Genomic DNA, 24,867 nt, shown 5'->3' with positions numbered 1-24,867 from the left:
CTTGGGTGCCCATTCTGTATCGAGCATATTCTAGGACCTAGGTGTTTACCAATAAGCAGAACAAATAAAACTCTCTATCCTTGTGGAACTTTTCTTACAGCGGGAGAAAAATGATTAGAAATAAGAAAGGTAGATAAAAAACCACAGTTTGTGATTTACTGAGTGCTACAAGCCAGGACAGAAGAACAGGAGTGCAGCGAATTGGGAGGAGAATACACTATTAAAATAGGATGGTCTAAGAAGGGCCCTCTGAAATGTGAGCTCTGGGCAAATCTTGGAAGGAGCTGAGGCAGCAAGTGTGCAGTTCACGGATGTCAAGAAGATCAGAGTTCATTGCTCCTCTCTTGGTGTCCAAAGTTGGACTGTGTATTCTGTAAGGTCAGGGACTATTTCTTATGGATGTTTGTGCCTCCAGCTTCCAGAATGGTACCTGACACCTTGTAGGACTTGACAAAAATAATGTCTAAATTGAAATGAATACCTGAAGCATGCTCTCCTCATCCCTGTCTGGGCACATTTCACATTTTGGGGTGACTTCTCAGAGGGACTATTATGAACAGGAAACTGAGTGAAAGATGACAAACTTCAACTACCATAAGAACAACACATGCTAGGTTTTCAGCACTTTTAAAATAAGCAGTCGAAAGATAACTGTTCTTGATGTTGATACATTGACCCTTAAAGCTAAATCCTTGGCCTTCACTCACTTATTTACAAGTGTTTAATAAATTGCAAAGGAGCTTTATTTCATTTGCATGGCATTTTAATTAATATAAATGACCAAAAGTTTCACGTATCATGTTATCTTTGACCCGCTCTAATTCACTGCAGCTCTACATTCATGGAAAAATCACTGTCAGTACATTTTAAATGGATTCTGTGAAAGTATTCCAGTCTCACCCTTGTATAAAAAATGCCTAAAATACAGCATGTTTCCAAGGGTTGTGGCTGGTTGTAGCCACGGGATCTCCAAGTGCATGCGAGAGCAACCTGGAGAGACTTTGACAGCGCAGGTCAGCATAATACCTGCAGCTGCCACTTGCCTTTCCTATAATATAAAAATAAGATGCCTAAAATAGATATTTAAATTATATCACTGAACCAATAAGTGGCTACAATAGTGCATCAAATGCCACAAATTGAAGGGTGAGAACTTAATGACATCTATCACACGCAAGTCTCAATCTAAATAAATCAAAATCTAGCAACCAATTGACAACAATTTTTATACATACAAAGTGCTCATAGAATAAGTTCAAGTGACGCATAGAATGGAACAAAGAGGGTTTATGTCTACTGAGATGACATCATCAAAAAGTGAAACTATCTTGGGAATATCTGTGGTGATTACGCTGTTGGGGAAGCAAGTTGTTACAGTTTACAGTGTGGGTGTGTGTGAGGTACCCTCTTGGCAAGGTGAGCTCACTGTGAAGCAGAGGGAACACCTTCAGGATGGTGCTCCCTGTCACCTTGTAAACCTGTGGCTATAGTTCTAAAGGAAGCTCGTGACCGTAGTCCGGAACCACGCTTCCATCATAATCAGAGCATTTAGTCTCCTTATTAGAATGATAGATTATGCATAACACTAAAATGAAAAGAACACTTGATGTATGATCCCTCTGTTACTCTCTGAACATAATTATATAATTGTTTTTGTATAAAACTATGGTTCTTATTTATGTCTTTAGGGTTTTTTTTGTTAAAGCTGTAGTTTTTTTTTACATTTCATTTCAATCGATTAGTAGTGGCTGGCCAGATCACTCACGGTACCAAGAGGAATGTGGGCCAATCCGCTATAAGCAGACAAGACTGCTCTGATCAATTACTAGCTTCTGCCCTGGGCAAGGGTTAGTATGATCATATTTGCTGTTCTTGGATTCAAAGGATGAAGATACATTATTGCATGAAGCAGGCATGGTGATGGAGAAGAAAATCTACCTTGAGACCTGGAAAGAAAGAAGAAACAGCAAGAAGACAGTAGACAGTTGTTTTCTTCCAGCTGTCCCTTCTTACATATATTTTCTCCTTCTCTTAGGTTTATGCCTTTTTGTTTTAATAAGACAGGTAACCCCTTTGTGGAGTACAAAGTAGCTACCTGTCAGGACATTAAAAAAATGAGAGAATGACCCTGTATCTTTTGCAGTTTGGTCAGGAAGGTGGAATCCCTCTGGACATTTTAAGCAGGAGGCTCTCTAACCCAGGACTCGGTAGGAGAACCCTAACACAGGCCCTTTGCACTGCCCCAAACCCAGGCGACAATGAGTTGAGAAGGAATCAGATTTAAAAATCATCCGTGGGATCTTTCATGAGGAATACCTCATTTCGGCGTGTGTTGGGTGTATAGCGTGTGTGCTTCTAATCTAGGCTTTCATGTCGCTCCGTCGCCACTTCCTCGGAAAAGTTTCAATTGCCTTGCATTTCCTACCAGACTCTGCACGAGGACTTCTGGGATAGGAAATCACAATTTATCACAGCCATTGTCACTGTCTCTCTCCCACCCAAAAAGGACATAAAATAGTAGATTGGGGTTTATATTTATAGCTCAGCATTATGTCATTAGTACACTCAAGGAATGACTGTGATTACACACAAATTTAAACTTACTGTTGACCTTTCCTAATAATTATAGAACTTAAATTGCCCTGTACAGTATAATTACTTTTATTCATTGTCCAGATACTTGAAGACCTCTTTTTTTTTTTTTTTCAGGCAAACTGGACTCCACTTTCTTTTAAAATCTTATTTCTGCATAGATTAAACCCACCCCTCACCTCCCATAGTTCATTCACCTTTCCTTGCTGACAGCATCCCACACTTAGATGGGTTTCCCAGCAATCTCATCGCTGAGGAATCGATGAGGTTTTTATTGCTTCCTTTTATTCTGTGTTTTATGTAGACTTCTAAATAATTAAGCAACATCCAAGGTATTTTCATAAGACTTGGGACAAGATAAGAATAACCAGTATTATTACTTAACATTATTCTAGATGTTCTAACCAGTGAGATACTACAAGAAATATATACATACACAGGAGTAGCATAATTGTAGGGAAAGAAGAAATAGAGCTATTATTTACCTTAAAAATCCAGGAAAAATGTATGAATCATTGCACACTATTCAACCCAGCCCCCCCCAAAAAAAGTTAAACCGTTCTAATAATGTAAATAGTGGCTATTGATTTAAAAAACAAATTGTGACAATTTGGAAGGAAACAAAGAAAAAAGAGGGGTTTGAAAAAGAAAAATTTCTCCCAGAAAATCTACAGGAGCTAAACAGTGTGGGGCAAAAGTAGGTTTACAGTTGTTTGTATGGAAAAGAATATGATGATTAATACATAATAATATAAGAATAAACTCTTTTCATCTACTCATAACTGTAAACCTACTTTTGCCCTATCCTATATAACAAGGAAGAGCAGTATAATAAGAACATCTAGAAATATTAAGGAAAATGTCAGATGAAAATCATCAAAAATTGCTTAAAGTGGTGACTTCTGGGGAACGCAGATAAATGTGGAAAGAACTATGCTAAGGGGATTGATTATTTTATTATAAGCTTTTAAATTTTATTTGCTATTGATTTATTTAACTCTGTACATACATATATTTCTTTCATAAAATAAATCATGATTATCCATAAAATGAAATAGTATTATTTTGTACTTAGAAAGTAAGAATTTCTTGATCCAAGAAAACCCACTGAACAGCTGCCAAAATTAAAGTGCCTACACAAGGGAAACCAAGAGCTTTCCTATGTATCTTTAATAGCCATTAAACAGTTAATGTGAAAATTTCCTATTCACAATGGCGACAAAGAGCATAAAATACTAGCTATCAGACAAATAAGTACACACTAGCCATAACATCTTATAGAAAGCTACAAATGACAACATGTAAGAAGGGAGGTTAAGCGTGTTGCTGGTTGAAAAACTCAATACTGTAAACCTGTAAACTCTCCTAAAATTAATTTATAGATTCAGTGCAGACTGCAACAAAATCCCCAATTAAATTTTCTATGAACCGGTCCAGTTCATTCTAAAATCCACCTGGAAAAGTAAAAGTGTGAAATTAAGTAAGAAAATTCTGAAAAAGATAAATAAAAGGGCCTCACTCTACTAGATATAATATATATTATAAATTCCAATGTGTGGCATTAGAGCAAGAATAAACAAGGAAAAAAGGGACATGGAAGAAGATAAGCAAGCAATTCACACTCAGTCTGATGGACATGAAAAGATGCTAAATTACTCTGATGAGAAATAATAATTAAGTGATGAGCTACTTGTTGAGAATATTTAAAAAATCAATAATACCCAATTCCGGAAGATTGTGCGGAAACTGTGCTCTCATATGCTCTGTGGTGAGCAACATGTTTCAGCCATTCTGGGGACAATTTAGCAGGAAATTACATGTTAATGTGCTTAAGCCAAAATTCTACTTCTGAAACTCTATCCTAGAAACACGTGCATACATGTGCCAAAATAGATACATGTACAATAATTTACTGATCAAAAAATCCTAGAAATTACCTAAATGTCAATCATTGTGGGGAAGATTACAAACTATGTATCCATAAAAACAACATAGAGGATTATTTATTGATATGAGTAGATCTCCCAAGGTATATCTCATATGAAATTGCAGAACATAATGTACAGTATGATACAAGTTCTTTGTAATCTATATATGTATGTTCATATGTGCATAAGAAAAGATTTGCAAGAATGTACATAAAACGTTTAACAAAACTTCCTTCTGAAAGGAAGAGTGGGATTGGGGTGGCATAAAGGCAGAAATTCACATTTTACAGCACATATTCTAACATCAGTGTAAGATGCCTGTTTAGGTCAAACATTTTTGCATCCCTTTGTAATTAGACATATTTTCATAAAAAAATATCCTAACCCAATATTCCAACGAAAAAAAGAAAAAAGACTACAGCAAGTATATTTTTTTAACCATTTCACATTAAAGTTGAAACTTTAATTTTACCACTTGGACTTTTGGTTAAGGAAGAAAAATTACAAGCAGTGCAGAATTCAAAATCAACTGTTTAACTTTCAGTTTTATCAGTATCTGCTATGCTCTCTCTCTCTCTCTCTCTCTTTTTTTTTTTTTGTTTACTACGATATATAAAGTGTTGTGGAATAGAAGAATGGGAAGAAGAGAGGGAGGAGAAGATAATAAGGAAAACATGAGAAATTCCAGAAGATGTGTGCGAACCCGACAGAGTCCCAACTGCATCAGGCTGCTAGCCAGCCACCTCTCCCCACCCGTGTGATAGAAACAACAGCCTGGAAAGTGGCTCTTCGTTTGTCCTAGTACAGTCAGCCAGGAGTGTGAGTTGGTGCAGGTCCCAGTGCCAGGGAAGTCGTTCAAACTTCCATGCACCCATACAGAGACGCAGATAAGACCCAACTCTCAGCTGTTTCTTACCCATTTCAGAGTTGATCATAAAGATGTTCTGGACCAGGCTTTGCTCCTCTGTCTTCCCTGTTATTCTATGACAATGCAAATCACCACACAAACTGTTAGATTGTGATTATTACCAGTTCCTGCAAATTACCTTCAATGCCTCTCTTCCTTTCTCTAATCAACACCTCCCCATAAAAATAAATAAATGTTAGGAATTCAAATTAAACAACAATATCCTCATATCAAGTGACTGATACGTGCCAAACTCTGAACAATAACCTGTGGGGAAACAAAAGATGGACGAGGCCCAGGCCTCGCTCTCCTAACGCAAATAATGTAACAAAGGGGACAGAAACGTCAACACCACTTTAATACCAGACTGAATCTGACAAAGGCTGTAGTGAAGGGACAGCACACACGGAGGAGGACGGTATCTAACCAGATGGGTTCTAGAAGGCTTCCTGCAGAAAATGACCTGTCATCTGAACCTTGAAAAAATGAGGGAGAAGGACATTCCCAGAAAGATCCGTATGACCACAGGCTTAAGAGTGAGAATTGCCAGTAATTTGCTGGTGAGACTCGATGGACTGGGGGGTTAGGGCTGAGGGAAATGGGGGGATAGAACTAGGATCAATCTGAAAAAGGAAGCTGGGGCACACGCTTATTTGAGAATCCTGTGGGGTTTTCTTATGGCTTAGGATTTATTTCTTGTCTATAGGAACTACGACATTGGAGGATGCTTCTGTATTTCCAGCAGCTAGTCACTTGCCTTTCCCACGCATGCAAGGAGTTCGGACTAGCCATCAGCCTGACGAAGACGAATGTTATGGCTCAAGGCACGGGGACTCCCCCATGCATCACCATCGACGGATACACCCTGGAGGTTGTCAACGACTTCACTTACCTCGGGTCCACCATCTCGAGCTCTCTGTCAGTCGACTTGGAGGTCAATCGGAGAATCGCCAGGGCAGCCACAGTTATGGCCAGACTGAACCGGCGAGCGTGGAACAATTCCAGCCTCACTGAGAAAACCAGACTGCGCATCTACCAAGCCTGCGTACTCAGCACTCTCCTCTATGGCAGCGAGACATGGACCACCTACGCAAGGCACGAAAGGAAACTCAACAGCTTCCACATGAGGTGCCTGCGACGCGTCCTGCATGTCGCCTGGCAGGATAAGGTCCCCAACACCGAGGTGCTGAAGCGAGCCAATATGAGCAGTTTGCATGCAGTTCTTAGCGAGAGACGCCTCAGGTGGCTCGGCCATGTCAAAAGAATGGATGCAGGCCGTATCCCCAAAGACCTCCTCTACGGCGAGCTAGCAGAAGGCAAGAGGATGACAGGGCGCCCAAAACTGCGGTTCAAAGACATCTGCAAAAAGGACATGACACAATGCTCCATCAATCTCAACACATGGGAAGTTCAAGCAGACAACCGCCTAGCCTGGAGGCTCGCGGTCAGGCAAGGTACGTCGCGCGCGGAGGCTGCGCGCAACGAGGAGGCGGTCCAGAAAAGATCGAGGCGGAAGCAGCGTCAACAGCAGCAACAACGGCCATCTGCCTTCACCTGTACCAAGTGCGGCAGGGATTGTCACTCCCGAATCGGACTGCACAGCCATTCTCGGCGGTGCAGATAGACTCTCAGGAAGCTACGCCATCGTCTCTCGAGACGGACGGCTGCCGACGACGACGATAGGAACTACGACATTGGAGGACGCTTCTGTATTTCACAGTATTTAGTAACTTGGGCTTTTTGAATCGAATAAAAAATTTTGTTATTCTCAAATCACTTCATTTGTAACCTGATCACAAAAAGAAAGGTTATTCCCACTTCAGACAGAGGGAAGGAGTGACTTGCTGGGACCACCAGGGGAGACCGCATTTCAGTCCACAATGGCTTCCCAGAGCAGTTTGGGACACAGAAGCAGGGAAGCCAGCTCCTAAGGGGGAGCTCGGGAGGAAGAACACAGAGCTTTTGACAGCTACAGGAAAACAGAAATGGGGATGTACCCTTGTCTTAGGAGCAGAGTATGGGTGAAGTCATTTGCGATCTCTCTCGGGAATGCATTTTTATCTAAAGCCCTCTTCTCGAAATACGCATAATAAGCTGATACAAATACATTCTCTACAACTCCTTGTTTGAAGTAAGAGTAAAGCAAAGTGTTTGATTCCTGTCATAATGAAAGCAAAAATTAAAAAAAAAAAAACTCACACTCATAAAGAGCAAGAATATATTTCTTAAAGAGGGGGAAATGACAATCCTTTCAGTTATTGCTTAAATGAGCAGCCAGGAGGATGAAAACAGCTCAGAAGGGCAGAGACACTGTTGTGTTAATTTCTAAGACTTCCACCAGAAATAAAAGCCCTAACAACTATCTTATTGGACCCTGAAAAGAAGCTTTATACACCGGAGACAGCTCCTCATTAGAGAAGACGGCATCCCATCAAGGGTTATCTTGGCAAAAATTATGTCAGTTGATATTTCAGGGACCCCAGCTGTGGAAATGCTTTCTGTGGCTGGTTGAAGGGGCACATTCCAAAAGCAGTGGGAAGTCGCCCTCTCATTATATCAGCCTCCAATGCTGACCACGGAGTTGATTGGCGAAAGGTACACAGTAGGAATCCTGCAAGAGCTTGTTGGCAACTGACCTTCACGGATCTGAGGTCCGTTCTTTCCAAAACAGGGCCCTTTTTCTCTTCTAATTATAAAGATACTTCACGGTCAATGGCATAAATTTATAAGGTACCAAAAAAAATCAGAAAAGGAAATAGAACTCACTTGTAATCTTACTGTGCAAATATAACAATGTTTAATTTTAAGATTTTACTCCTTTTTTATCCTCTTATTCCAACACTTTTGAAACACTAACTGATAAGGTACATCATAGGGTTCATCTGACTGATGTATATAAAGAAGAAAGAGACCTAGACCCATGCAACTTAAAAAAAGAAGCACCCTGGCAGAATCTAATAAACTACATTACACTAGTTTGTAGATTCAGTTGCTTAAATTTTATTTCCAATTGTAATAAAGGCAAGGCGCTACAGTAGAAAATTCAATAAAAACATACTTTTAGGGGAAGATATTCATGACCAGAACCATGCTCCCCAGTAACAGTGCAAATAAATGCCTGTTCTAGTTAAACAGGGTTGGATGATTCCCTACTTGCTACTCTACAATCTTGGGACACAATAAAGAAATTGCCACCTAAGTAAATTTTACAAAGATTGCAGTACACCAAACACAAAGAGGAAACAAAGTGATGTTCAAAGCAGCAATGAAAAGCAACATAATTTAATTCCACTTGGAGATGCTTGCTTAGTGCTGTTTGTCTACCTTTTGTAGGATTTAGGAATGTCTTCCTAATACCACAAAACAACCAAAAACTGAGATACTTCATGCTTTTGAATTTTATACACATATTAAATATATCTCCAATTTTCAATTAATTCTGCAAATATTCAGTTCAGTCATGACAGATTAGAGCAAAATGCCAGTGAAATTTACATATGATGTTAAATGTTTCTGGTCTTGTGTTTTTATTTATTTTTAATTTACGGAGAGCCTATTTGCTGAAGAGCAGCATAAATTTTCACTGAAAAGGAAGTTCTTTAATAAAGACAACTGGCATATTTTGATATGTAAAACATTAGTATTTTCCTATAAAAGAATCACAAACAAGCACATCTTTGGACACCAGTGAGAAACTAGGCTGATGGAGGAAATCTTTCTGTAAAAGACCTGGACCGCAAAAGTATCGGGACAAGTTTGACCCACTCAGAAGATGGCTTATAGTATATTTATCTCTGCTGGTCTCCCGGAGTTATAATGATTACTGTCAGCAGGAATGCCCTTTTCTCTGACAGAGCTGACACTGCTGAGTACAAATTAAAGGAAAATCAGATTTTTTAGCCTCTGAAAGAGTGGTGGGGCTGGGGGAAGGGCGGAATCTTTCTTTCCGTATCTTTCTCCTCACTATTTCTCATTCATCAAGGAGACCAGGCACTGGAAAATTTGCACAGAGATGTTGCACACAGAACAGACAGCTTTTTACTGCTGAGTGAAGTGGAGTGAGGCAATCACTGCTGAGATACTCCCAGGTTCCTTCGGATTTCCCTAATCATTACAAAAGCAAAGAAGATGAACTCTAAAAAGACAAACTCCTCAGCTTCAGTTTGTCCTCATGGCCTAATTGGTTAGAATGAAAAATATGATGTTCTGTTACAAATTCCCAAAAGAAAAAGAGTGGGAATTCTAAAAACCAAAGGACAAATTCCACATGTAAAAAACTTAGAGAAACAGATGACTAATACAATTATAAAATTCTTCATTGCTGGAGATGTTTGTATTAAAGTTTCAGGATTTGACTGTGGTAGAAGCAACAGTGTATTCAAATTGCTGATGACAAACAACATCCATGCAATATTATTATTAATTCTCATATTCATATTTTTCTCTAGCTTCATCGTATTTCACACTAAAAGTGAGAGCAAACGTCTATTCTGACTAGGACCTTAATTGCCCAGAGGTATGCTAATGTGGAAATGACCCAGAATCAGATGTTGCTTGTATGAAATGTCCTACAAGACAGTCACTAGTCTACAGTGAAATATTAATAATTAAAAACAAACCACACTTGTCAAAATAAATACATTTGTCTATTACAAGATCCTGTTTCTTTACTTGGACTTGTTTTCTGAAATGGCAGGTGCCAAAGTGAAACTTTGCGTTGTAGTGCATGTATCCAATTACACACACAGTTTAGAAAAGACCTGGCAGCAGATTGAAATGATTAAATGCATGCAAAAGAGTCATGTGGCAAAAGGGGAGAACTTTCTGGAATTATTGTTCCAGGGCAATCAAAGACAATAGAATAAGCCCCATGCTGGAAATAGGCTATTGATGGTACAGTAGTCCCTCTCTATATTGTGGTTCACTTATTGCAGCCTCACTGTATCACGGGATTTTAAATATATTATATTTAATTATTTATCACGGATTTTTCGCTATATCGTGGGATTTTGCGGTACTGTACAGTAAATACTAAAATAAATGTAAGGTTCTTCGCGGATTTTCACCTATCGCGGGGGGGGGGGTCTAGAATGTAATTCCTGCAATAAGTGAGGGATCACTGTATTTAATCCAAGCCTTTGTGCCCTGAATATTTTCCTCCATGGTAGGAAGCCTGTAGTGAGGGATGCTAATACACTGATGTCCATTCATTAAAGGGGTGAAGGAGATCAATATCCTGAGAACAATTTCATTTATTATACAATTTGCTGCACCAGTAACCAGGTTCCCCAGTTTCATATGAAACTTTTAAATCCTTCACCAAATAATTTTCTTACATATCAAAATCGCAATTAGCCCGTCACCCTCTGTTTTTAAGATTCCTGTATCCACATTCATTTTTATGTGAAAAATAAGCCAGAGAGCCCATTTACAAGCTTAGAATGAGGCCCTTGATCACCAAGTGGACTAACACGTACCCAAGGCTGGCCTGGAGCATCCATCTCTGAAAGGAGATAGTTAGACCCTCATTTGTTTTCTATTCCCAAAGTTTGATAAATGACCAGTGGGATGAACTGGAGCTGTTTCATTGAAAAAGGTGAAAAAGTCCATAAAATACTACACTTCTTTCACCGTTCACACAGTTCAGATCACTACACCAAGGGACCAGTGCTCACCAGTAAGTATGGCTCATCCCAGGTGTCCTATTTGCCTGTCTTCAGAGTATCATATGGGTCTCCTGCCCTTTGCTGCTCTTCCTCCTTATTATTATGAGGATGCAGCACATAAAAAAAAGGGGAGAGAATGAGTGGAGGAGATCGTTCATCAAATATTGAGCAGGGGTGGCTAAACCATGAACTTAAACTGTTGACAAGTGATCTTAGCTAAAAAAATAAGGTCCTTCTAATGAATGAGGGAAGATACCCTGGTAAATCTTAGCATTTCTCCCTCCAGCAAGTCAGTTTCCTACAGGATGGGTTTTATTTTGAGAGAGAGTACCAGTTTGACGACAAAAAATTTCTTCCAAGATCATATGATACTACCACACTTCTCAGATGTTCATGAGAACTTTTAGAGGAAATCTTTGCCTTAAAAAACTTAAAAGATACTGTCTTCCATCACAATGTGATGTCTAATTTTTATCTATAATAATGCCAAGAATGTTTTTCCAAAGATTTTATATACTTACTTCTTCCAAGTAAAAAATATTTTCATTTATATATATATATATATATATATATATATATATATATATATAATTGATTAATTTGAGAGAGAGAAACATTGATTTGTTATTCCACATATTTATGCATTCACTGGTTGTTTCTTGTATGGCCCTGACTGGGGATTGAACCCTCAACTTCGGTGTATCAGAACAACACTCTAATGAAGTAAGCCATCTGGCCTGAGCTATTTTATATTTTTGAGTTATATTCTTCAGTAAAAATCTGAGATTGAGGTCTCAAATATGTGTTCTTTAAGAGCGGCACTTACTTAGAATCTCAAGATTCTATTTTTTTTTTTTTTTTTTATGGTTGGTCTTTCTCCATGGCAAGAAAAATAAATTGACAACTTTCTCATAAAGGAAAAATACACACATTGCCTATTACCACTCAGAACTTTAGCACTGGTGGCGGATCCGGATATTTATATCCTCCTGATCCCATGTATTAGGGAAAGTCATTGAGCACCTTGAAACTTGAGACATCAGCCTTGAAATGTTGTTGCCAAAAATCCTTGACCTGATTTCCTAATTCCAAACAGATCATGAAATCTGAAGGGTCAAGATGAGGTATTAAACCTGGAAAATGTCTGTTTCAACCAACATCAGTGCCCCATGGTAGGGATGTAGGGTGGCCGGAGGACAAAAGTCTGGGGCAAGTCACTCCATAAAAATCATGTTTCCCAGGCTGTGTTGAACTCGGTGTTAGTACAAACCACTGCCATAGTTACAGAAATACAGCCAGGACTTACTACACTTGCATGTAATACATTGTAAAGTATGAAAAGAGATGCAGGAGATGGAATAATTTAGATCTTCACACATGCAGCAACAATTCTTGCCTGAATCTCCTTCCAGAGGAGGAGCTGGGCCACTTCAACATGTCACAAGGACAGGCAGACTTCTAATTCAAAGCTCTCAAGACCCATCACCTCTGCAGCAACCTCAAAGCTTCCTGTCAATGTTGTTAATGGCAAATCTAAGCACACAAGTGTCTTTGGTCAGGGTGCTCCTAATAGCATTGTGATTGCGAAGTGATTGAAGACAATCAGAGAGAGAAGACAGAAATGGCCTATTAGGACTTGGTGGCCCTCTCCCCTGCCTCCCCACGGAGCTGCTTTCTTTCCACAGGCAAAACGGTGCTGACCTACAGGAGATTTACTAAAGCTTTTCCTACTTCTATTTCAGCCACTACAGATTATGAAAATCTAACACTGGGGGCAGAAATGAGAAATACACCCTGTGATATAATCATGTATCTCACGGCTGGATATTTCCAAAGGATTAATCAATATAAGTTATTACTTATACTCTAAGTGTTACTGCTCTCATTTTTTGTCCAATAAAAGCAGTGTCACAGAAATTCTTGAATGGAATACCCTCTTACATGTTGGGGGCATCAAAGGGAAAATTATACTCTCTTTTTTTCTTTTCGCCCCCAAGAATCCTGTCTCTTTCTAATGAACAACCCCTAAACCATTCAAACCATCCCACTTGATCAGGAGGAAGCTGAGCTCGTTGATGAGGCTGAGGTGGTTGTGCAAAACTACGAAAGATACAAATATTTTTATATTTGTTCTCTTCTCTCCTCCTGACTACAGGATCTTTTGAGGAATCCCCTAGGTCATTGTTGATAGGCTCTGCTGACATCAAAACAAGCTATAGTAAAGAATTCACAGGACCAGAGAGATGAAAAAAATATCCCACAAGTTCTCAGACGTGTTCCCAGCACAAATTATGTGAAAGTTATTGTTTTAAATGTTCTGAGAGCATGTCCTATTTCCCAATTATATTTGATTAGGAAACCCACCTCCCCAAAGAACACTACCTGTTAATAACTCGCATCAGACCAACTATCACCTGCAAATTTTTATAAAATTATTTGTTTGTTTATTTATTTATTTTTAGAGAGAAGGGAAAGGAGAAAGAGAGGGAGAGAAACATCACTGTGTGGTTGCCTCTCACTTGTGCCCCCAACTGGGGACCTGACGTGCAACCTCGTCATGTGCCCTGACTGGGAATTGAACCAGCGACACTTGGCTCGCAGGCCGACGCTCAATCCACTCACCTGCCAATTTTAAAGCTGTTTAGAAACACACTGGTCTAAATGTTTTTCTTACGAAGGTTTATCTTTGAGAAGGTACCTTCTAAACTCATTCTTTTAATACTTATTAAATGCCCTCAATCTCAGAGTCGATCAGTTTCAGTAAGTCAGGCTCTGGAGTAATTCCCACTAACCGAGTAAATGATATCTCTGTGCCTGGCTCCTCATCTCTAAAACCTACACCGTGATCAGATTAGCTGATCTACACAAGAGTTGGCATGTGTTCACCTGAATTCTCAACAAATATTAGCTGTTACTGTTCTACTATCATCATTAGATAACTAAGGAAGACTGAGGTCCATCCTTACAAAACAACACAATCCTCATTCACCTTTAGCCTCATTCTTACCTTCACTCCACGTGCTCAGTGAATGCTCTCATCCACCCACATTCTGACTTGAAAGTGGAAAAAAATCATGTTATCTCAGTAGGAGATTAACAACCAGCCCTTTAATTTCTTTAATGCCTCCCATTCTATCTCAATGAGTAAAATCATTTTTAGTGCACAGGTGGAGAGAAAACTGTGCTAAATCCTTTAATAACCACTGTTTTCACTTTTTCACCAAGGTTTTCCACATTTTGAGATGAATAGAATCAATGGTCTCAGTTGCTAAATCAACCATCAGAAGAGACAAGTTCAGAAGTCCTGACTGTGGTCTTTCATTTCGGGCACTGCTAGTTTGGGTTTTCGGTAGAGCCCCCTCCCTCTGTAGTTCATAAAAAAGGGCTATGAAATAACACTGATCCTCAAATTATTTTATTAATACCCACTGGAACACAACTATAGTGAAACAGATTTGATGTGCCCAGCATCTGGGGCTGAGCTGGCTTCCACGGCTTCTGGGCAAGGGGGTCCCTGGAGGGGCTCCTGGAGAGAGCCCTGTCCAAGCCTAGAGGCCACAACACTGGTCTGAAAGGTTATATGATGCCTTTGAACAAAGAGACAAGGCCCGCCTTTTGACAGTTGTAAAAGGCCCCATTGGGTGCATGTGCAAAATCTATTTTGTCCCCATGTTTAAAGATCTTTAACTTGGAAATAATTTCAAACTTAAAATTGCAAAAATAAATGTAGAACAAAAAATGCTCACCTACCCTTTAACCAGAGTCACCTGTTTTTAACATTTTGCCTTATTTACTTTATCATTTGCTCTCCTTCTTTGTCATTTTTTCCTGACCCATTTGAAAGTAGGTTACATAGCCTTTGTCCCTAAAATAGTAATGTATGTCAAGCCCTTTATCATTCCAGAACAGGGGTACTCTCTTACATGGCCACAGTATAATTAACGACTTCAGTGAGTTTTATATGAACACTTTTTATCTGATCTACAATTAGTATTCCAAGTTCTATCAGTTGTGTCAAATATGTCTTTTATCTCATTTTTCTATTCTCTACTATACGATATAGTCTAGGGTCAGGTATTTCCTTTACGTGTCACGTCCATATAGCCTTTAATCTGAAACATTTACACAGTCTTATTATAAAAGACAATCACTTTTACAGAAGTGACATTTTTGAAGAATATATTTCCCTACATTCTCATTTATTATTTATTTTAATAGAACATCCCTCACTTCCAGTTTGTCTGATGTTCTTCATGATTATATTCTGGTATCATTCCAGGCCAAAATATTGTACCAGGTAATGTGTCTTTCTCAGTATCATAGCTGATGATATATAATGTTTCACTGGTGATGGTAATTTTGATTATCTGGTCAAGGTATTGCTTAAATTCTGGACTTTAAAATTACTATAGATTTTTCCCTTCACCACTAATAAATAGTATGATCAAACACACTAAGACCACCTAAGTATCCTTCTCCTCATTATCAAAATTTCTCCCTAGATTTAGCATCAGTTGATGACTCCTGACTGATCCCGTCAGCCCTCAGCTTTCTACTGGAAGCAAGGCCCCCCTTTCACCTTCATTGACTGTTATTTTAACTTTTTGGTTACTGACATGGACTCATGAATTCCTATTATTTTTAATGATGTATAATTCATTACTGCGCTTAATTATTTTAGTGCTCAAATAGTCTAAGATTTGGCTATGAGAAGCTGCCTCATGCTGGTTTCTGTGTTTTTGAAGCATTCTCAAGAGCATCATTTTTTTAGTACCTCCTTCCGTTGCAGTATAACAAGATCCAGGTCCTTTTATCTCTCCTACCCTTGTCTTGTAATTGGCCATTTATGGATCTCTGGTTCTTTTTAGAGGGGAATGGTATTAGAGACAAAGATATGGAGTTGGTAGATTAGTACTATTGGAATGTGTTTTCTTCTTGACATGTTCAGCACACAGAGCTCAGAAATATTTGCAGATGTAAACATATATATACACCTATACCTACACAAAACACCGTTACACATATACATGCATTTACTCAAAAATATGCATGTTGTAAATTGTGAGTTCACTCAGGTATCTCTAGTCCTTGTGTATCCCCATGGGGGTTCGTCCTTGACTTTTCCCATTCCATATTTGTGTGTCTGTTCCACAGTGAGACCCTAACAATACCCACACATTTAGTTATTTGCTCAATTCTATAATATATTTAATATAGCATAAAAGTTGCTTTGCCCATTCCACAAACAAATGTACTACACAGAGTTGAGGACTTGTTGTAACTGCCACTCCACCTTTCTCCAGGACTCAGGAAGTATGGTCAATTTCCGCGTTCATAAGATGCGAGAATCCTTCTTCCCTCCCTCCCTTCTGCTCTCCCTTCCTTTTCCCTTCAGTGGGGTTAAAACATTAATTATAAAATCCAGTTCATTTGTTTCAGTTTGCTTCCATTTCTTATTGACTTAATTTATTTTTTTGAATTTTTACAGATTTAACTTTCAAAAGTTAAAAACCTACAAAAACGTATACTTGGAAAATTGTGTTTCCCTTCCATACCCTTCCCACCCTATTCTTACTCACTCCTTAAAGTTCAACAACTTCATTGTCTCCTGGTTTATTCTTCCTAGTACGCTTTCTAATTATTTTTCCTTTCCATACAGAAGAGGAAGAATATTAATATATATCTTGGAAATCACAGCAGCATAGAGGTGTGCCTCATAATTTTTTTACAGCTACATAAAACTACAGTGTGTGTATATCGTCGTCGGCAGCCGTCCGTCTTGAGAGACGATGGCGTAGCTTCTTGAGAGTCTATCTGCACCGCCGAGAATGGCTGTGCAGTCCGACTCGGGAGTGACAATCCCTGCCACACTTGTTACAGGTGAAGGCAGATGGCCGTTGTTGCTGCTGTTGACGCTGCTTCCGCCTCGATCTTTTCTGGACCGCCTCCTCGTTGCGCGCAGCCTCTGCCCCTGACGTACCTTGCCTGACCGCGAGCCTCCAGGTTAGGCGGTCGTCTGCTTGAACTTCCCATGTGTTGAGATTGATGGAGCATTGTGTCATGTCCTTTTTGCAGATGTCTTTGAACCGCAGTTTTGGGCGCCCTGTCATCCTCTTGCCTTCTGCTAGCTCGCCGTAGAGGAGGTCTTTGGGAATACGGCCTGCATCCATTCTTTTGACATGGCCGAGCCACCTGAGGCGTCTCTCACTAAGAACTGCATGCAAACTGCTCATGTTGGCTCGCTTCAGCACCTCGGTGTTGGGGACCTTATCCTGCCAGGCGACATGCAGGACGCGTCGCAGGCACCTCATGTGGAAGCTGTTGAGTTTCCTTTCGTGCCTTGCGTAGGTGGTCCACGTCTCGCTGCCATAGAGGAGAGTGCTGAGTACGCAGGCTTGGTAGATGCGCAGTCTGGTTTTTCTCAGTGAGGCTGGAATTGTTCCATGCTCGCCGGTTCAGTTTGGCCATAACTGTGGCTGCCCTGGCGATTCTCCGGTTGACCTCCAAGTCAGCTGACAGAGAGCTCGAGATGGTGGACCCGAGGTAAGTGAAGTCGTTGACAACCTCCAGGGTGTATCCGTCGATGGTGATGCATGGGGGAGTCCCCGTGCCTTGAGCCATAACATTCGTCTTCGTCAGGCTGATGGCTAGTCCGAACTCCTTGCATGCGTGGGAAAGGCAAGTGACTAGCTGCTGGAGTCCCTCTTCGGAGTGTGATGTCAAGGCTGCGTCGTCGGCGAAGAGCATCTCACGGATGAGCACCTCTTTGACTTTGGTCTTGGCTCGTAGACGGGCCAGGTTGTAGAGCTTGCCATCGGATCTGGTGTGAATGAAGACACCCTCGCTGCAGTCCTTAAAGGCGTATTGGAGGAGCATGGAGAAGAAGATTCCGAACAGCGTAGGCGCGAGGACGCAGCCCTGCTTTACTCCGCTGCTGACTGGGAAGGCCTCAGAGGTTGCGCCGTTGTAGGGCACTGTGCTGTGCATGTTGTCGTGAAAGGACATGACCACAGCAAGCAGATGTGGTGGACAGCCAATCTTCCGTAGCAAGCTGAAGAGTCCGCTTCGACTGACCAGATCAAACGCCTTCGTGAGGTCAATAAAGGCGAGGTAGAGTGGTTTATGCTGCTCGTGACACTTCTGCAGCTGGCGTAGGGAGAAGATCATGTCCACTGTTGAGCGGCCAGCTCTGAAGCCACACTGGGACTCTGGGTAGACGCGGGAAGCAAGGGTCTGCAGGCGGGCAAGAGCGACCCGGGCGAATACTTTGCCGACGACGCTGAGGAGAGAGATGCCCCGGTAGTTGTTGCAGTCGCTGCGGTCTCCTTTGTTCTTGTACATGGTGATAATGTTGGCGTCTCTCATATCCTGGGGGATATATACACTCCACAGGTATTTTATGAAATGAATCTCTCTTCTTGGAAGTTAAGTAATTTCCAGTATCTTGCAGTTATACAAATTCTTCAATGAACAAACTTAGGTATATATATTTTTGTATTGTTGAAGGTTTAGCTTCAGGGTAAATTCTTAGAAGTGGGATTGCTGGGTCAAAAAGCAAACACACATACAGTTTCACTAGATAGTGCCAACTCCTCCTCTGCAAAGATTATACCATTCCTCTTCCCGACAGCACTGAGTGGGGATGCCTGTTCCCGCACGGCCTTGCCAAAAGAACATATCATCAAGCTTTGAAGTAGGCTACCCTGGAGAATGAGAAAGTTAGTGTTGTTTGAATTTGCATTTTTCTTATTATGAGTGAATTTTAATATCTTTTCATATACTCTCTCTTTTTGTGAATTGTTTCTTAGTGTTATTTGCCCTCTTTTCCATAAAATTTTTGTTCATTTGCCCCAAATTTTTAAAAGATGATTATTAGTTAGTGGTATTTGCCTTTTTTTCTGTGATAGATGCTGAAAATATTGAACATTTGTTTTTTAACTTCTTTGCTTAGGGTGCTTTCTGAGTGTTTTGTTTGTTTGTTTTTGAGATACAAAAATGTTTATTTGTATACAGTCAACTTTATCTTCTGTTTTGTTGTATAAAACATTTTAATAATCACTTAAAGCCTTTCTCTACACCCAGGATTTAGAGGGATTCAGCTGTTGTCTTCTGGTATATGTATACTTTTATTTATTTATTTTACTTTAGACCTCTGATATGTTTGGAGTTTATTTTTGTGTGTGGTAAGAGGAATGGATCCAATTTGACCTTTTTCAAAATGGCTATTCAGTCGTCCCAACATCATTTATTATATTAAAAAAGATGATCTTATCTCTGTTTAATACCATTTTTATTTTATATTGGATTTCTATATATATTGGATTATTCTGGAGTTTGAATTCTATTCCACTGGTTTCTGTTTTATGTAGGAGAATGCTGTTATTTGTTGCACAGATATTCATGATGGTTACAACTTCATTGTAGAACATGGCTTCTAATACTGTAAAGTGCCTTTCTTTGTCTTATATAATGCTTTCTGGCTTAAAGTCCACTTTTTTTCTGAAAACTTGTAAGAGTTTTGCATTCACATTTTATTTATTTTAAATTAAATTTATTGGGGTGACATTGGTTAATAGAATTATATCGTTTTCAAGTGTACGTTTCTATGATACATCATCTGTATATTGCATTGTGTGCTCACCTCCCAAAGTCAGATCATCTTCCATCACCATGTATTTGGCCCCCTTTACCCTTTACGACCTCCCTGCCCCCCTACCCCCTTCCCACTGGTAACCACCATATTTCTGTCTGTGTCTATAAGTTTCAGTTTTATATCCCACATATGAGCGAAATCATATGGTTCTTAGCTTTTTTGGACTGACTTATTTCGCTTAGCATTTACATGATTTTAAATGTCACATTCATTGTACTCTATGGTTAACACATTATTTGATCAATAGCACAGCTTTGTACTAGAAAAGCACAATGCAAAGTAATTAATTGGATGTATGATGTGGAGAGTTTGCAACCTCTTCCGTTTACCTGACATGGCAACTGTAGTGAACCAAACAGATAGTACAATTAATAAATTACGTAAATGTTCTTTAGCATTTGTTGTGGTGGCTATAATTATGTCTGACAAGAGCTGATTTTATTACACAAATTCTGATTAAGGTACTCACTCTGAATGTCTTTGTGTAGAGATTTGTTTTTCTTTCTATTCAGTAATATTCAAGTTTTGAGGAGCTTAAAGATCTTATAAGACAACTAGGACAATCTGGATATATATATATACACACACACACACATATATATGCTTAATTATTGCTTCAGAAGATAAAATATATATTAAAAATAATTGAATTATTCAACTTGGAAGAGACATACGAAAAAAAACGAGGCTGAGGTAGATGAAGTGACTTGCCAACTCACACAGCTAGTTGGTATAAAACCATTCCTACCACATATGTTGTTAACAGTTAGTCAAGTGCTCATTCTCACACTTATTGTACCACGCCTATCTCTGTACACATAAGAATGAATTCATTTTGCAAATACCTTGGCAAACAGAAAATCTGGGTGACCAAACGAGCCTTTTGACACACACAGCATTTCTTTTTATCCTTTTTTCATATGCTGGTGCACCAACCCTTTTTCAGGAAAAAATGTGGGAAGGGCAAGTAAAAGACAGGAAATGAGCGAAAATAAATTTCAGCACCTGAAAGTAAAATTTCTGAGTACCCATCATAATGATGACGAAACCTGATGAGTGGGTGCTCATGGTCTTGATCATCTGGGCTGTCATTCTTGACACTCGAAAGGACTCCCGTCATGAATGCCACCAATCCCCAGGCTGACCCAGAAGACCCTCCTGGCTCAGGGAGAGGGTGGATGGTAAACTGACAATAAGCAGGTTTCTAAAAAGTTGGGAAGAGATTTTGGGTCTCCTGTCTGCTTTTGGAGTTTGATTTAGGTGACACACACACACACACACACACACACACACACACACACACACACACGTATATTATGTCTTTTTCTTTTTTTAAAGAAAAAGAGTCAAACCAACTGGGCCAAAGAATCATTTTGATGTAAAAGCTGTTAAGAGTCAAGGAGAAAAAAGAATCTCCCCTGCATGCTGGAGCTTACTGCTTACTCACAGGCGTTTGTATCAGAACAGCAGCAAGAGGAGGAACAGAAAGCAGATGCTGATCAGAAGGAAGAAAAACCACGGTGAAAATGCTAAAAGGAGCAATAGCAGTGTCCTGGAAAGGGGTGCTCTATGTTTGGGTCAAAAAAAAGTAACCACGTAGCAATGGAGAATTTAAATCCCTAAGAATCATTCAAAGTCCTCTCTCCCGCAGTTGCAAACCTGGTAAATCCACCAGGGAGTTCTTTGTGCAGAGATAATTTCTCTTGCCACTTAGAAAGTAAATTCATACATTTACAGAAAGGCATGTGATGGTGGTCTATTTATGTGTGAAAGAGGAACAAGGAATCTACTGGCCTCTCCATTTTCAAGAAAGAAAATTCAAAGAATTTTCACACCACCACCTACAGACCAGGACAATGATTTCCAGAAAAATAAAAATCATTCCTTTCATGGTTTTCAGGAATGCAATGATTTATTTTAAAATCCCTAACAGGATTGTTTCATCCTGCAGGAGAAAGGTTCCATAAGTAAAAGAAACGGCAAATGCTAAAAAAAAAAAGGGGGGGGGGGTGTCAGAGCACAAAAGGGCTCATTACAGAATCCTCAATATCAGGGGATTCTATTCTAAACGGTTTATTAAATTCTTCTTGTCATTATCCATTGTATGCCCCAGGCTGCGACCAGTGTTGTAAAAGAATAGGAAGAGCATGAAGTCTCAAAGGCAACCCTCTTTTCCACACTCAGGAAAATATCGCAGAGTTCACAATGGGTTAATAAAGAAGCTCCCAGTTCTTGATCTCATGGATAAAGAGCTCACCAATTAACCAGCCCGCAGAAAGCAGGTAGTTCCATATCAAAACAGAAAGGAAGCCCTGCAATTTGCAAATGTCTAGGAAATGCATCAAATCTCAGTAAATGATGGAGAGAAATAGAAATTTTAAAATAGGCTCAGTGCATATTTAAAAGTGCCTTTTTCCAGATAAATAATTCTAGATGAATAATTTCATACACACAGAGCATTTGAATAATTCCATAGAATGCATCTTACCAGATCTTTCTGCCTAATGACAAGTCTTTGAACCAGACAACGGTCCTTGAAAGATCAATGCCTGGTCGCACAGGCATATACAAAGCATAATTAAGAGGACTGCTCAGTGGAGCAATGGACACCATGCATATGGATGTGTGAAGGCTTCATGTAAACCCACTTTATATGTGTGATATGTACAGTGCAGACATACACGTCCACTGCCCTAAATGTCTTTGGCTGCCATTTTGTAAATGAAATAAACAAATGAAAATGGAATTAAGAATACTAATAATGCAACCATGCTTTAGGTAAGGTTCTTACTTGAATTTCTGAGTATAGGGCAAATCTAATTAACTTCATCTGGGAATATTATTTGATTTATAATCCTATTTTACTTCTTTTTTAGATCAAAATTTGATATATTTCTAGGAAATATGTGGGTTTTGAACATGTGTCATAATTGTTCAACTTGCCTCTCATTTTCTAAAGCCTAAACAACACAATAAAACATTAACATCTTAGACTACTCAGAGATATATTTATACTTGTCAGGAAAAAATAAAGTAGAATGTATATCATTTGTGAATGAAGAAGATTTGCTTAATCTCTGGGAGAAAAGCACATGGAAGTTACTGATATTGGGCATCCCTGGGTCTCGGGGGAGGCAGTGCTAATGACTGTAAGAGATCACAGGCAAAAAAAATGGCATCCGAGACAGACCCCAAGTAAATAAATAATAAATAGCAAATTAATGTTGACTGAATAAAGTGACAGAATTCAGCCACTCATGAGATAGAATAAGAAAATATGTGGAGAGTCAAACATGGCAGGGAAATGAAAATGTATGTCTTGACTGCTAGAGCTGAAGGAGCTATAAAAATAATCTGGTCCAAGACCCACATCTTAAGGAGTAAGAGAATTGAGATCAGGGAGATGGGAGGCCCCAGGAGACCACAGGGCCGAACGCTCGCTACCCTCTCACCGTTTCTACTGAACCACGATGCCACTAACACCTAGGCCCCTCTCTCTTGGTGAGCATTCCAGAAAATTAACGAGAGAAAAACAACAGAGGGCATCAGAACCTCTACTTCATTCCCCCTTGATGTCTATATGTTTTTGCTAGGTTGAAAGGAGAATGGCAATTATTATAAAATGTTTCTAATATGGTTTCAAAAACCACTTTACAAAAAAAAAAAAAAGAAAAAAAAAAAACAACTCTTACTTGTTATACCTGAGGAAGAATTTGGATCTCATGTTGAAACCAAATGGCTTTAAGTGCAATTAAATAAAAAACCATGTAACCAGAGAGATAACACACTTTGAATATTTGCAATTAAAGAGAAAAATGCAAAGCTGCTGTTTAAGTAATGCTCCTTTGTCTTCTTTCATTTTCTGTACCTATATTTTGGGCCATTAAGACGTAGAGCACTTTTATTTATCAGTATTTTGAAACAGCAATGGGTTTTAAATTGCAACCAGGGATGAGTTCAATACTGCCCCAGTCTGAACAACAACAAAAAAAAATTGCAAAAATAATAATGAAAACTAAATCAAAATAATTGCATTTACTGAATAACCAATGTATTGATAATTTCCACAGGGTCCTAGGCTGGGAAGACGCCAATGAAGTGCCTAAGCTGCAACACTTTGACCCAGCTCGGGGACTGGCAAGGGCATGACCTTGGGGAAGGCATTGAAATGTTCTGGTCTTTCGCTCCCTTCTCTAAAGCATGACACAATTAAATAAAGAATCTCCACTTTCAGAATAGCTCCCTTATCCTTTTATTCTTCTCCCTCTTATTTGATTTTGTTCTTTATGTTAAAGTTGAATATGAGGGGAAATCGTATGGTAAAGATTAGCAAATGGAGCAAGTTGTACGTGACTACAATATGTCAGGATTGTTTGTGAATTTCAGGAAACCAAAGGCCTTCTGTCTCCACAATGCAAGCTGGACTGTAATCATTTGCTATTTTTAACTAGAAAGCCTTAATTACGTCTCTTATTATGAAACGAAAGAACAGTGACTTTTCCAAATTTGACTTTTGGCTAAAAATCTCTTTGCCAATTCCTTTAGACAATACATTCTGAATGGTGGTATTTTATATCTCCCAGACAAATTTTCTTTCATAAAAATGGGTGGGGGTGAATGTATTTCAAAATGTCATCATTTTAGCTACATTTATTCTACTCTATTACAAATTCAATAACCTTGAACCAGAGTTCATAGAAATTCACAATAAGTAATAAAAATCAAACTGGCCTTAAACTCCCATGGCTTCAAACCCCATTTCTGAATTGCCAATTCCTCGATCTCTCTCCCCAGCCATAATCACGCAGACAGACATCTCCACCTGGACGCCCTACCAGAGCCTCAAACTGAACACATCCATTGCCCTCTTCTCTTTCTCCCAAACCAGCTCCTCCTTTGGTATTTTGCGCATCTCAAATACTTCCACCATCCAGCCTGCAGCCCAAGTTTGGCTCCATGACACTCTCCTCTCCTTTGCCCCAAATGCTGTTAATTCAACCTCCTAAATTTTATGAGATACATCTCATCTTTCCCATGAGTAGCATCTTAATCCAGCATTCTAAAATGCCAGGCTGGTGACTTTCCTTGCTTAGAAATATGTTAAGGCCTGAGTGAAACCTA

At 39.4% G+C, this 24,867-nt stretch overlaps 1 non-coding gene across 1 annotated transcript; it reads left to right on the top strand.

The window, feature by feature from the left end:
- The first annotated feature begins 925 nt into the window (after nucleotides 1–925).
- Nucleotides 926–1,056, top strand: LOC150007907 (small nucleolar RNA SNORA44). The gene has a single exon (XR_016512147.1). It is a non-coding gene; the product is annotated as a small nucleolar RNA SNORA44 (small nucleolar RNA).
- Nucleotides 1,057–24,867: the final 23,811 nt, after the last annotated feature.

Source organism: Furipterus horrens, unplaced genomic scaffold, assembly GCF_987537825.1.
Source record: "Furipterus horrens unplaced genomic scaffold, mFurHor1.1.pri manual_scaffold_6, whole genome shotgun sequence".
NCBI classification, from domain to species: domain Eukaryota; kingdom Metazoa; phylum Chordata; class Mammalia; order Chiroptera; family Furipteridae; genus Furipterus; species Furipterus horrens.
This window is presented reverse-complemented; position numbering and strand designations above follow the sequence as displayed.